Raw genomic sequence first — 12,586 nt, forward strand, 5'->3', positions numbered from 1 at the left:
GATAATCTGAGGATTATTGGACTTTCTGAAAACTATGATGAAAAAAGAGCCTAGATACTATTTTACAAGAAATCATCAAAGAGAACTGCCCAGATGTAATAGAATCAGAAGGTAAAATAGGCATTGAAAGAATTCTATCGAACACCTTCTGAAAGAAACCCTAAAATAAAACCCAAGGAATATTGTGGCAAAATTTCAGAACTATAAGATTAAGGAAAAAATTTTACAAGCAGCCAAAAAACCATTTAAATACCGAGGTGCCACAATAAGGATCACCCAAGATCTGGCTGCCTCTACATTAAAGGAAAGAAGGGCCTGAATATGATATTCCAAAGGCACAAGAACTTGAGATGCAGCCAAGAATAAACTACCCAGCTAAGCTGAGCATTTTCTTCCAGGGAAGAAGATGGACATTTAATGAAACAAATGAATTCCATTTGTTTCTGAAGAAAAACCAGAACTAAACAAAAATTTGATCTCCAAGAATAGAACTCAAGAGATGCAGAAAAGGTAAAACAACTCTTGAGAATTGTATTTCTGTTGTGGATATACAAAAGAATACATGTATAATTTGATTGTACTGATATAACATAAAAAGGGAAGTAGATATGGAAAAGGATGATGGCAGAATAAGGTGGGAAGGAGGGATAAAAGAGGGAAACCACATCCCACAAAGAGGCTAAGGAAACTGATCATATCTGAGGAATTTAGAGAGGGAGAAACATTGTGTGAATCTTTACTCTCATCAGAGTTGAGCTCAAAGAAAAATAATTGACATTTGTTTTAGAGAAAATTCTCTCGCCTCATTAAAAACAGGGGAGGAAAGGAAAAGAAAAAGAGTAATAAGGAAAGGAAGGGGAAAGAATCAAAGGGGAGGGAGGGATTATAAAGAGGATAAGTATCGTGATACAAGAGGGTACTATAAGTTTAAAGGGGGAAAGAGGGTTGGGGGAGGCAAGAATAAGTAAAGCACAATCTAGGGTTATTAGGATGGCAGGAAATACAGATTTAGTAATTCTAACCGTAAATGTAAATGGGATGAACTCCCCCATAAAGAGGAGGCAGATAGCAGACTGGATCAAAAGTCAGAACCCTACAATATGTTGTTTACAAGAAACACATTTAAAGCAGGGGGATGCATATAGAGTCAAAGTAAAAGGCTGGAGCAAAATCTATTATGCTTCAGGTGAAGTCAAAAAAGCAGGGGTAGCCATCCTTATCTCAGATCAAGCAAAAGTAAAAATTGATCTAATTAAAGAGATAAGGAAGGTAACTACATCCTGCTAAAGGGTAAGCATAAACAACGAAGCAATATCAATATTAAACATATATGCACCAAGTGGTATGGCACTCAACTTCCTAAAGGAGAAGTTAAGAGTTGCAAGAAGAAATAGACAACAAAACTGTAATAGTAGGAGATCTCAACCTTGCACTCTCAGAATTAGACAAATCAAACCACAAAACAAATAAGAAAGAAATTAAAGAAGTAAATAGAATATTAGAAAAATTAGGTATGTTGGATCTTTGAGAAAATTGAATGGAGATAGAAGGAATATACTTTCTTCTCAGCAGTTCATGGAACCTATTCAAAAATTGTCCATATATTAGGACATAAAGACCTCAAAATTAAATGCAAGAAAGCAGAAATAGTAAATGCTTTCTTTTCAGATCATGATGCAATAAAAACTACATTCAACAAAAAGTTAGGGGGAAATAGACCAAAAAGTAATTGGAAACTAAACAATCTCATCTTAAAAAATGATTGGGTGAAGCAGCAAATTATAGATACAATTAATAATTCACTCAAGATAATGACAATGATGGGACATCATACCAAAATTTGTGGGATGCAGCCAAAGCGGTAATAAGAGGAATTTTATATCCTTAGAGGCTTACTTGAATAAAACAGAGAAAGAAAAGATTAATGAATTGGGCTTGCAACTAAAAAAAAAAAAGACCAAATTAAAAACCCCCAATCAAATACTAAATTGGAAATTCTAAAATTAAAAGGAGAAATTAAAAATATTGAAAGTAAAAAAACTATTGAACTAATTAATAAAACTAAGAGTTGGTTCTATGAAAAAGCCAATAAAATAGATAAGCCTTTGGTAAATCTGATTAGAAAAAGGAGGGAGGAAAATGAAATTAGTAGTCTTAAAAATGAAAAGGGAGAACTTTCCACCAATGAAGAGGAAATTAGAGAAATAATAAGGAGTTATTTTGCTCAACTTTATGCCAATAAATTTGATAACCTAAGTGAAATGGATGACTACCTCCAAAAATACAGACTTCCAGACTAACAGAGGAAGAAGTAAATTGCTTGAATAGTCTCATTTCAGAAAAAGAAATAGAACAGGCAATTAAACAACTCCCTAAGAAAAAATCCCCAGGACCAGATGGATTTACATGTGAATTTTACCAAACATTTAAAGAACAATTGGCCCCAATGCTATATAAATTATTTGATAAAATAGGGAATGAAGGAGTCCTACCAAATTCCTTCTATGACACAGACATGGTACTGATACCTAAACCAGTAGGCTGAAAACAGAGAAAGAAAATTATAGACCAATCTCCCTAATGAATATTGATGCTAAAATCTTAAATAAGATATTAGCAAAAAGACTACAGAAAATCATCTCCAAGATAATACACTATGATCAAGTAGGATTTATACCAGGAATGCAGGGCTGGTTCAATATTAGGAAAACTATCAATATAATTGGCCATGTTAATAACCAAATTAACAAAAACCATATGATCATCTCAATAGATGCAGAAAAAGCATTTGATAAAATCCAACATCCATTCCTATTAAAAACACTTGAGAGTATAGGAATAAATGGACTTTTCCTTAAAATAATCAGCAGCATCTATTTAAAACTATCAGTAAGCATCATATGTAATGGAGACAAACTGCAACCATTCTCAATAAGATCTGGAGAGAAACAAGGTTGCCCACTATCACCGTTACTATTTAATATTGTATTAGAAACGCTAGCTATAGCAATAAGAGCTGAGAAAGAGATTAAAGGAATAAGAATAGGCAATGAGGAAGCCAAATTATCACTCTTTGCCGATGACATGATAGTATTCTTAGAGAACCCCAGAGATTCTGCTAAAAGTTATTAGAAATAATCCACAACTTTAGCAAAGTTGCTGGTTATAAAATAAACCCACATAAGTCATCAGCATTCTTATATATCACTAACAAAATCCAACAGTCAGAGTTACAAAGAGAAATTCCATTTAAAGTAACTACTGATAATATAAAATATTTAGGAATCTATCTGCCAAGGGAAAATCAGAAACTTTATGAGCAAAATTACAGACCACTTTTCACACAAATTAAGTCTGATCTAACCAATTGGAAAAATATTAAATGCTCTTGGATAGGGCGAGCAAATATAATAAAGATGACAATATTACCTAAACTAATCTATTTATTTAGCGCTATACCAATCAGACTCCCAAAAAACTATTTTAATGACCTACAAAAAATAACAACAAAGTTCATATGGAAAAACAAAAGGTCAAGAATTTCAAGGGAATTAATGAAAAAAAATCAAATGAAGGTGGCTTAGCTGTACCAGATCTAAAATTATATTATAGAGCAGCAGTTACCAAAACTATTTGGTATTGGCTGAGGAATAGATTAGTTGATCAGTGGAATAGATTAGGTTCAAGGATAAAACAGTCAACAAATATAGCAACCTAGTCTTTGATCAAACCCAAAGATCCCAGCTTTTGGGATAAGAACTTACTGTTTGATAAAAATTGCTGGGAAAATTGGAAACTAATATAGCAGAAACTAGGCATTGATCCATACTTAACGCCGTACACCAAGATAAGGTCAAAATGGGTTCATGACCTAGGCATAAAGAATGAAATTATTAATAAATTAGAGGAACATAGGAAAGTTTACCTCTCAGACCTGTGGAAGGGAAGGTCTTTATGACCAAAAGCAGAACTAGAGATCATTACTGATCACAAAATAGAAAATTTCGATTATACCAAACTGAAAAGTTTTTGTACAAACAAACCTAATGCAGACAAGATTAGAAGGGAAGCAATAAACTGGGAAAATATTTTTACAGTCAAATGTTCTGATAAAGGCCTCATTTCCAAAATATATAGAGAATTAACTCTAATTTATAAAAAATCAAGCCATTCTCCAATTGAAAAATGGTCAAAGGATATGAACAGACAATTCTCAGATGAAGAAATTGAAACTATTTCTAGTCATATGAAAAGATGCTCCAAGTCATTATTAATCAGAGAAATGCAAATTAAGACAACTCTAAGATACCACTACACACCTGTCAGATTGGCTAAAATGACAGGAAAAAATAATGATGATTGTTGGAGGGGATGTGGGAAAACTGGGACATTGATTCATTGTTGGTGGAGTTGTGAACGAATCCAACCATTTTGGAGAGTAGTTTGGAACTATGCTCAAAAAGTTATCAAACTGTGCATACCCTTTGATCCAGCAGTGTTACTACTGGGATTATATCCCAAAGAGATTATAAAGAAGGGAAAGGGACCTGTATGTGCACAAATGTTTGTGGCAGCCCTTTTTGTAGTGGCTAGAAACTGGAAACTGAATGGATGTCCATCAGTTGGAGAATGGCTGAATAAATTGTGGTATATGAAAATTATGGAATATTACTGTTCTGTAAGAAATGACCAACAGGATGATTTCAGAAAGGCCTGGAGAGACTTACACGAACTGATGCTGAGTGAAATGAGCAGGACCAGGAGATCATTATATACTTCAACAACAATACTAGATGATGACCAGTTCTGATGGATCAGGCCATCCTCAGCAACGAGATCAACCAAATCATTTCTAATGGAGCAGTAATGAACTGAACTAGCTATACCAGAAAAGAACTCTGGGAGATGACTAAAAACCATTACATTGAATTCCCAATCCCTATATTTATGCACACCTGCATTTTTGATTTCCTTCACAAGCTAATTGTACAATAATTCAGAGTCTGATTCTTTTTGTACAGCAAAATAATGTTTTGATCATGTATGCTTATTGTGTATCTAAGTTATATTTTAATATATTTAACATCTACTGGTCATCCTGCCATTTAGGGGAGGGGGTGGGGGGGGTAAGAGGTGAAAAATTGGAACAAGAGGTTTGGCAATTGTTATTGCTGTGAAGTTACCCATGTATATATCCTGTAAATAAAAGGCTATTAAATAAATAAATTAAAAAAAAAAAAGAAAAGAAAAGAAAAATATTGAATATCAGTGGTGATGATGGGTATCCTGGTTTCACCCCTGATTTTACTGGGAGTGCTTCCAGCTTATCTTCATCACATATAATGCCTGCTAATTGTTTTAGACAGATGCTGCTTATCATTTTAAGGAAAATTCCATTTATTTCTTTGTTCTCTAGTGTTTTTAATAGGAATGGGTGCTGTGTTTTGGTAAAAGCTTTTTCTGAATCTATTGCAATTATCATATGGTTTCTGTTAGTTTTGTTATTGATGTGGTTAATTATGGAAACAATTTTATTGATATTGAAGCAGCCCTGCATTCCTGATATAAATTCCACTTGGTCATAAATTTTTATGATCTCTTTGCTAATATTTTATTTTAAATTATTGCATAGATATTCATCAGGGAGATTGATCTATTATTTTCTTTTTCTGTTTTGGTTCTTCCTGGTGTAAGTATCAGTACTATATTTGTGTCACAGAAGGAATTTGGCAGGATTCCTTCTATATTTATTTTTCCAGATAGTTTACATAATATTAGAATTAATTGTTCTTTAAATGTTTGATAGAATTCACTTGTAAATCCATCTAGCTCTGGAGATTTTTTTCTTAGGGAGTTCATTGATGGCTTGTTCAATTTCTTTTTCTAAAATGGGAATATTTAAATAATTTATTTCCCCTTCTGTTAATGTGGGCAATTTATATTTTTGTAAATATTTATCCATTTCAATTAGATTTTAATAATTATTAGCATACATTTGGGCAAAATAGCTACTAATTATTGTTTTCATTTCTTCTTCATTGAGGGTAATTTCATTCTTTTCATTTTTGATGCTGATAATTGGCTTTTTCTTCCCTTTTTAAATCAAATTAAACAAAAGTTCATTTTGTTCATTTTATCATAAAAGTTTTATTAATTAGTTGGTTTTCTTTGTTACATTTTTATTAATCTCTCCTTTGATTTTCAGAATTTCTAATTTGATATTTAATTGGGGTTTCTAGATTTTTTAATTGCATGCTTAATTCATCAATCTCTTCTTTGTCTATTTTACTCATGTAACAATTTAGAGATAAAAAAAAATTCCCCTAAGAACTGCTATGGCTATATCTCATAGGTTTTGGTATGTTGTCTCATTATTGTCATTCTCTTGGATGAAATTATTGATCATTTCTATAATTTGTTGTTTGACCCATTCTTTAGAATTCTTTAGAATTATTCATTCTTTAGAATTAGATTATTTAATTTCCAAATGGTTTTTAATGTATCTTTTTATGACTCTTTATTAATTGTAATTTTTACTGCATCTTGATTTGAAAGGAAAGCATTTACTATTTTTGCCTCTCTGCATTTGATTGTAAGGTTTTTATGCCCTAATATGTAGTCAATTTTTGTCTCAGTACCATGTACTGCTGAGAAAAAGGTATATTCCTTTCTATCCTTATTCAGTTTTTTCCAGAAGTTTATCATATCTAACTTTTCCAAGACACTATTAACTTCTCTTGTTTCTAGTTTATTTTGTGGTTAGATTTGTCTAATTCTGAGAGAGGGAATTTGAGATCCCCCACTAATATAGTTTTCTTGACTTCTTCTTCCTTTAATTGGCTTAACTTCTAAGAAGTTGGATGCTGAAGTGTAAATTCCAGGCCAGCTCCTTGGAGACCTCAGGATCAGCCAGTCATGATAAGCAAAAGTCCTTGGTCTTTAGGAGGAGAAGTGAAAGAGATGGACAAAACTTCCAGGAGTTTTGCCAATGATCTCTCCTTGATTCTAGAGTCCAGAATCTCCACAAATCTCCATACTTTTCTTCTCCTTGTTCCTGAGGCCAAGTGAAGTTCTCTCACTTCTCTCACCCAACCTCCTAATCCTTACCTACAATTCTCTTAACCCCAAGCATTGAACCAGAATTAACTGAGAGAAGAGAAATTCCAAACATATGCTAATAGAATTATTTTCCAATAGATAATTAGTCTTAAGTGCTCAGTTTTCTGATTCAAGCACACCTTTTTAGAGTTTCAGCCCTTTACACTGAACCTCTTAGTGCATATACGTTTAATATCAATACTATTTCATTGCCTATAGTACCCTTTAATAAAATGTAGTTTCTTTTCTTATCTCTTTTAATTAGATCTATTTTTATTTTTGCTTTTTCTGAAGTCAAAATTGCTGCCCCTGCTTTTTTTCCTTTGGCTGAAGCTTCTGCTCCAGCCTTTTACCTTTATGTATCTTTCTGTTTCAAATGTATTTATTGTAAACAATATATTGTAGGATTTTCACTTTAAATCCATTCTGTTCATCTCATTCACATTCACATTTATGATTACCAGCTATGTATTTTCCTCTATCCTATTTTCTCTCCTGCATATATTTCTGTTCTCTCTTTCTATTCTGTCCTTCCTTGGTAGTGTTTTGTTTAGTAGTTGTGTTCCCTCCCTTCTGTCACCCCTCTTTTTTCTTACCCCCTTCTCCTAGTGTTTCTGCCCTCCCTTCTATCCAGCCTTCTATCTCTTTTCTCTTTCTAATTCCTTATAAAATAAGATAAATTTTTACACCCAACTGAGTGAATAGGTTATTCCCTCTTTTAGCCAAAACTAATGAGATTAAATTTCAAACAATGCTCATTCCCCTCCCTTCTACCCCTCTATCATAATAGTTATTTTGTGCCTCTTCATGTGATTTAATTTATCCCATTTTACCTTCCCTTCCCTCTTCTCTCAGTACAATCTTTTTTCCACTCCTTAAGATCTTTCCTTTTGATATCATTACATCAGAATCAATTCATACTCATTCTCTCTGTCAATGTATTCCCTCTCTGACTTCCTCAATAAAGGAATATAGTTCTCAAGAGTTACAAGTGTCATCTTTCCTCCTAGGGACATAAACAGTTTAATCTTCATGTAATGTTTTCCCCTTTTTTATTTTTCTAGACTTCTATTGAGTCTTGTGTTGAAGACAAAAATTTCTGTTTAGTTATGGTTTTTTCAATAGACACAATTGAAAGGCTCTCCACCCCTGAGAGATGATGCTGAGTCTTGCTAGGTAGTTGATTCTTGGTTGTAATTCCAGTTTCTTTGCTTTCTGAAATATGGTATTCTAGGCCCTCTGATCCTTCATTGTAGAAACTTCCAGATTCTGTGTAATCTTGACTGTTGCTCCTTGATACTTGAATAGTTTTGTTGTGTTTTTCCTGGCAGCTTGTAGTATTTTTTTTTCTTGAGATCATAGTTCTGGAGTTTTGCAATAATGTTTCTTGGGGTTTTCCTTGTGGTACCTCTTTCTGGAGGTGATCAATAGTTTCTTTCAATGACTATTTTGCCCTCTGATTCTAGTATATTGGGGGTGTTTTTCTTGATCTCTTGAAGAATGCAATCCAGGCTCTTTTTTTGGTTGTGGTCTTCAGGTAGACCAATAATTTTTAAATTATCTCTCCTTGATCTAATTATTTCCAGGTCAGCTGTTTTTCCAATGAGGTATTTTACATTTTCTTCCATTTTTGCATTCTTTTCAGTTTTTTTTTTTTTGATTGATTCTTGGGATCTCATAGAGTCATTAACTTCCATTTGCCTGGTTCTAGTTTTTAATGTATGATTTTCTTCAGCTAGCTTTTCTTTCTCTTTTTCCATCTAATTCATTCTACTTTTCAAGGTGTTGTTTTCTTCAGTGGATTTTTTTTTTTTTTTTGCATTTGACCAATTGTATTTCTTAAGGAATTGCTTCCTTTTCCATGCTGTTGACTCTTGCATATCTCGTTTCTTTTCTCAATTTTTCTTCTACCTCTCTTATTTGCCTTTTAAAATATTTTATGAAAACTTCCGAGAAGCCTCTTTAGGTTTGATACCAATTCATATCATCCTTTGAGATTTCCCATGTGTGCATTTTGTTCTCTTCTGAGTTGTTGTTTTGGTCTCCCCTGTCATCATAGTAGCTTTCTATGGTTAAGGTTCTTTTCTGTTTTCTGCTCATTTTCTTTCTTTTTCTATTTTGTGACATTTAAGGTTGAATTCTGCTTCTGGAGCACATGGGGTGCTATCCCAAGGTTCTCATGCCACTCTGAGCCTTGATTTTGGGCACAGGAGCCCCTTTTATTTGGTGTCTTGCTCACAGCAAGGGGTAGTCCTACCTGCCCTCTCCAAGCAACAAGCTGGTTTCCTGGGCTGGCGATTGGTCTTCTGCAGTGGAACTGGAAGCTGTTCCCCTAGTCTGCTCTGCTATTGAGCCAGGATCCAGAGTCTCATTTGCTAATTTTAAGTGATTAAGACTTCTCACTTATTTTTTGAGCTGGGCAAAACATCTCTTTCACTCCAGTGAAACTGATCTTTCTTTAAGTCCTTCCAATCTATCTTAAGCTAGAAAGTGATTTCATTCCATCTGATTCTGTTCAAAAGTTTGGTTTCATGTAGTTTTCTAGGAAAATTGCAAAAGATCGAGTAGCTTCCTGACTTCACTTCACCATCTTGGCTCTGCCCTCCCCCTTTATTTTTTTAAAATGATGTGATCTTTTATAATTTAATTATTTATATATTTGGAATTTGTGGTCTGTATCACAATAGAGTATTTTAAATGTTTTCCTCTAAACTGTTATTGGGATTTCTTTCTATTTCTACTTTGCCTTCTGATTCTAAGAGATTTGGGAAATTTTTATTTTAACATGTGTTGAATTAACATGTCTACACTATTTTTTAATCATGATTTTTAGATAGACCCATAATTCTTAATTTTTTTCTTCAATATTTTTGGAGATTTTTCTTTTTACTATGAAATTTTATTTTTCCCCCCTTTTTTACCATTTTGCTTCATCTTTTCTACATATTCTAGTCTAATATGTGTCCAACTTATATGTTTTTTAAGTTTTGTCTTTTAGCTCTTTTGGAATTATTCTCTTCTTTTGTGTTTTTATCTTGAGCATCTCAGTAGCTTTTTATGATGGAATTCTTTCTTTGCTTTGTTTTGTTTTGTTTCATTTGTTCATACTTCCAGACTATTTTTTGACTTTGGACTTAATAGTAGGGCTAAACTCTACAGCACTTCTGGAAGGAAGGTCTATTAATCTTGTTCCTATTGACTTTGTTCATATTGATGCTTTTGGGAGGATACTGAGTTTCAGGGACAGTTCAAGCTGGGGAGGTGCAAGTTTTCAGTGTAACTAAAGTGGTCTGATTGAGACCAAAGTCTGATTGCTTTCTGAGTTCTACAAATTCCTGAATTAGATTTGGATCTATGAATAGCAACAGAAAATTGCTATTGGACGCAACCACTCTCAGTCAGGGAGGAAGTTTTGTTGGTTTGGTGATAGTACTGCAGGCTCCTCTTTGGGATTCTTGCTCTGGTTATTCCTCTGTAAGCTTCCAACTGGACTTGAACTGAGACCCTCTTCTGCTTGTGAGATCCAAGCTATATGCAAAGATATTTGCTATTTGCTCCTGAATTCACCCCTCTCTTTTTAAAACTAGTATTTTGCTTTTATTTTTCCAATGTCAAAATAGTTCTCAACTTTTATTTTTGTAAGATTCTGAATTCCCATTTGTTTTCTATCTCCCTCCCTTATGTTCTCCAAAAGAGTAAGTAATCTGATATAGATTATACATTTCCCAGATTTCTGCCTCTTTTCTAATTTTCGATACATTGGTTTTGTTTATTGAGAATCTTTTTAATTTAATGTAATCAAAATTATCTGTTTTGCATTTAATTATATTCTCTAGTTCTCCTTTGGTCATAAATTCTTCCCTTCTCCAAAGACCCAACAGGTAAATTATCCCTTATTCTCTTAATTTGCTTATAGAATTGCTCTTTATTTCTAAATTATAAATCCATTTCAACCTTATCTTTGTATAGGGCATGAGGTGTTGGTGGATGCCCAGTTTCTGCCATACTGTTTTCTAGTTTCCCTTCAATTTTTTGTGAAATAGTGAGTTTATATCCCAGAAGTTAGAGTATTTTGGTTTATCAAACAGTAGATTACTTATAATCATTGATTACTGTGCTTTGTGTATCTAACCTATTCCACTGAATTGCTACTCTATTTCTTAATCACTACTAAATGGCTTTGATGACTACTTTTGACTTTTGTTTGAGTTTATTTGCTAGAGTTGTTGTTTCAACAAGGTGTTTAGTTGATTCTCTAGGATTCTCTAAATATACCATCATATCATCTACTAAGAGTGATATTTCGTTTCCTTATTACTTATTGTAATTCCTTCAATTTCTTTTTTTTCCTCTTACTGCAAAAGCTGACATTTCTAGTACAATATTGAATAATAGTGATGATAATGAGTATTCTTATTTCACCTCTGATTTTACTGGAAATGCTTCTAGCTTCAAGCTTATAAAAAGCTTGTGTGCTTTTTTTTTATCATTTTAAGAAAAACTCCATTTATTCCTATATTTTCTAGTGTTTTTATAAGCAATTGGTGTTGTATTTTGTCAAATGCTTTTTCTGAATCTATTGAGATAATCATATGATTTCTGTTAGTTTTGTTATTGATATGGTCATTTTTGCTGGTTTTCTTTTTTTTTTTTTTTTTTTTTTTTGGTGTTCAACTAGCCCTGCATTCCTGGTATAAATCTCACTTGGTCTTCAATATTCATTAAAGAAATTGGTCTATAATTTTCTTTCTCTCTTTTGCCTCTTCCTGGTTTAGGTATCTATGTTCAAGTGAATCGATGCTGTATAATTCTAAATGTTCTTTCCATTCTATTGTTATATAAACCTCCTTTGGTTAAGTGCTAGATAAAGAATTCTGAAACTTTTTGTGTGTATCAACTTCTTCTTTGACAGTCTGATGAAGCCTTTGGTCCCTTCTAGTAATATTTCAAAATACATAAAATAAAATATTTATGATTACAAAAGAATCTATCAAGATTTTTTTTGGCTGAGGCAATTGGGGTTAAGTGACTTACTCAGGGTCACACAGAGAAGAATTTTTTTTTTTAATAGCCTTTTATTTACAGGTTATATATATGGGTAACTTTACAGCATTAACAATTGCCAAACCTCTTGTTCCAATTTTTCACCTCTTGCCCCCCCACCCCTCCCCCAGATGGCAGGATGACCAGTAGATGTTAAATATATTAAAATATAAATTAGATACACAATGCTGTACAAAAAGAATCAGAGACAGAGAAGAATTGTTAAGTGTGGGAGACCAAATTTAAACTCAGGTCTTCCTGATTTCAGGACTGGTGCTCTATTCACTGCACCACCTAGCTGCTGCTATCAAGATATTTTTAAGCCAAGCTCATACAACTCAAGTTACCAACTCCTCTTAGATGATTTAAAAGAGCATTTCTTTTCAAATTTGTAAGCTTGATTTGCTTGAGTAAGGAATGATCTAGAAGATCCAGTTAGGCTAAA

Source organism: Sarcophilus harrisii, chromosome 2 (genome assembly GCF_902635505.1).
Source record: "Sarcophilus harrisii chromosome 2, mSarHar1.11, whole genome shotgun sequence".
In the NCBI taxonomy this organism is placed as follows: domain Eukaryota; kingdom Metazoa; phylum Chordata; class Mammalia; order Dasyuromorphia; family Dasyuridae; genus Sarcophilus; species Sarcophilus harrisii.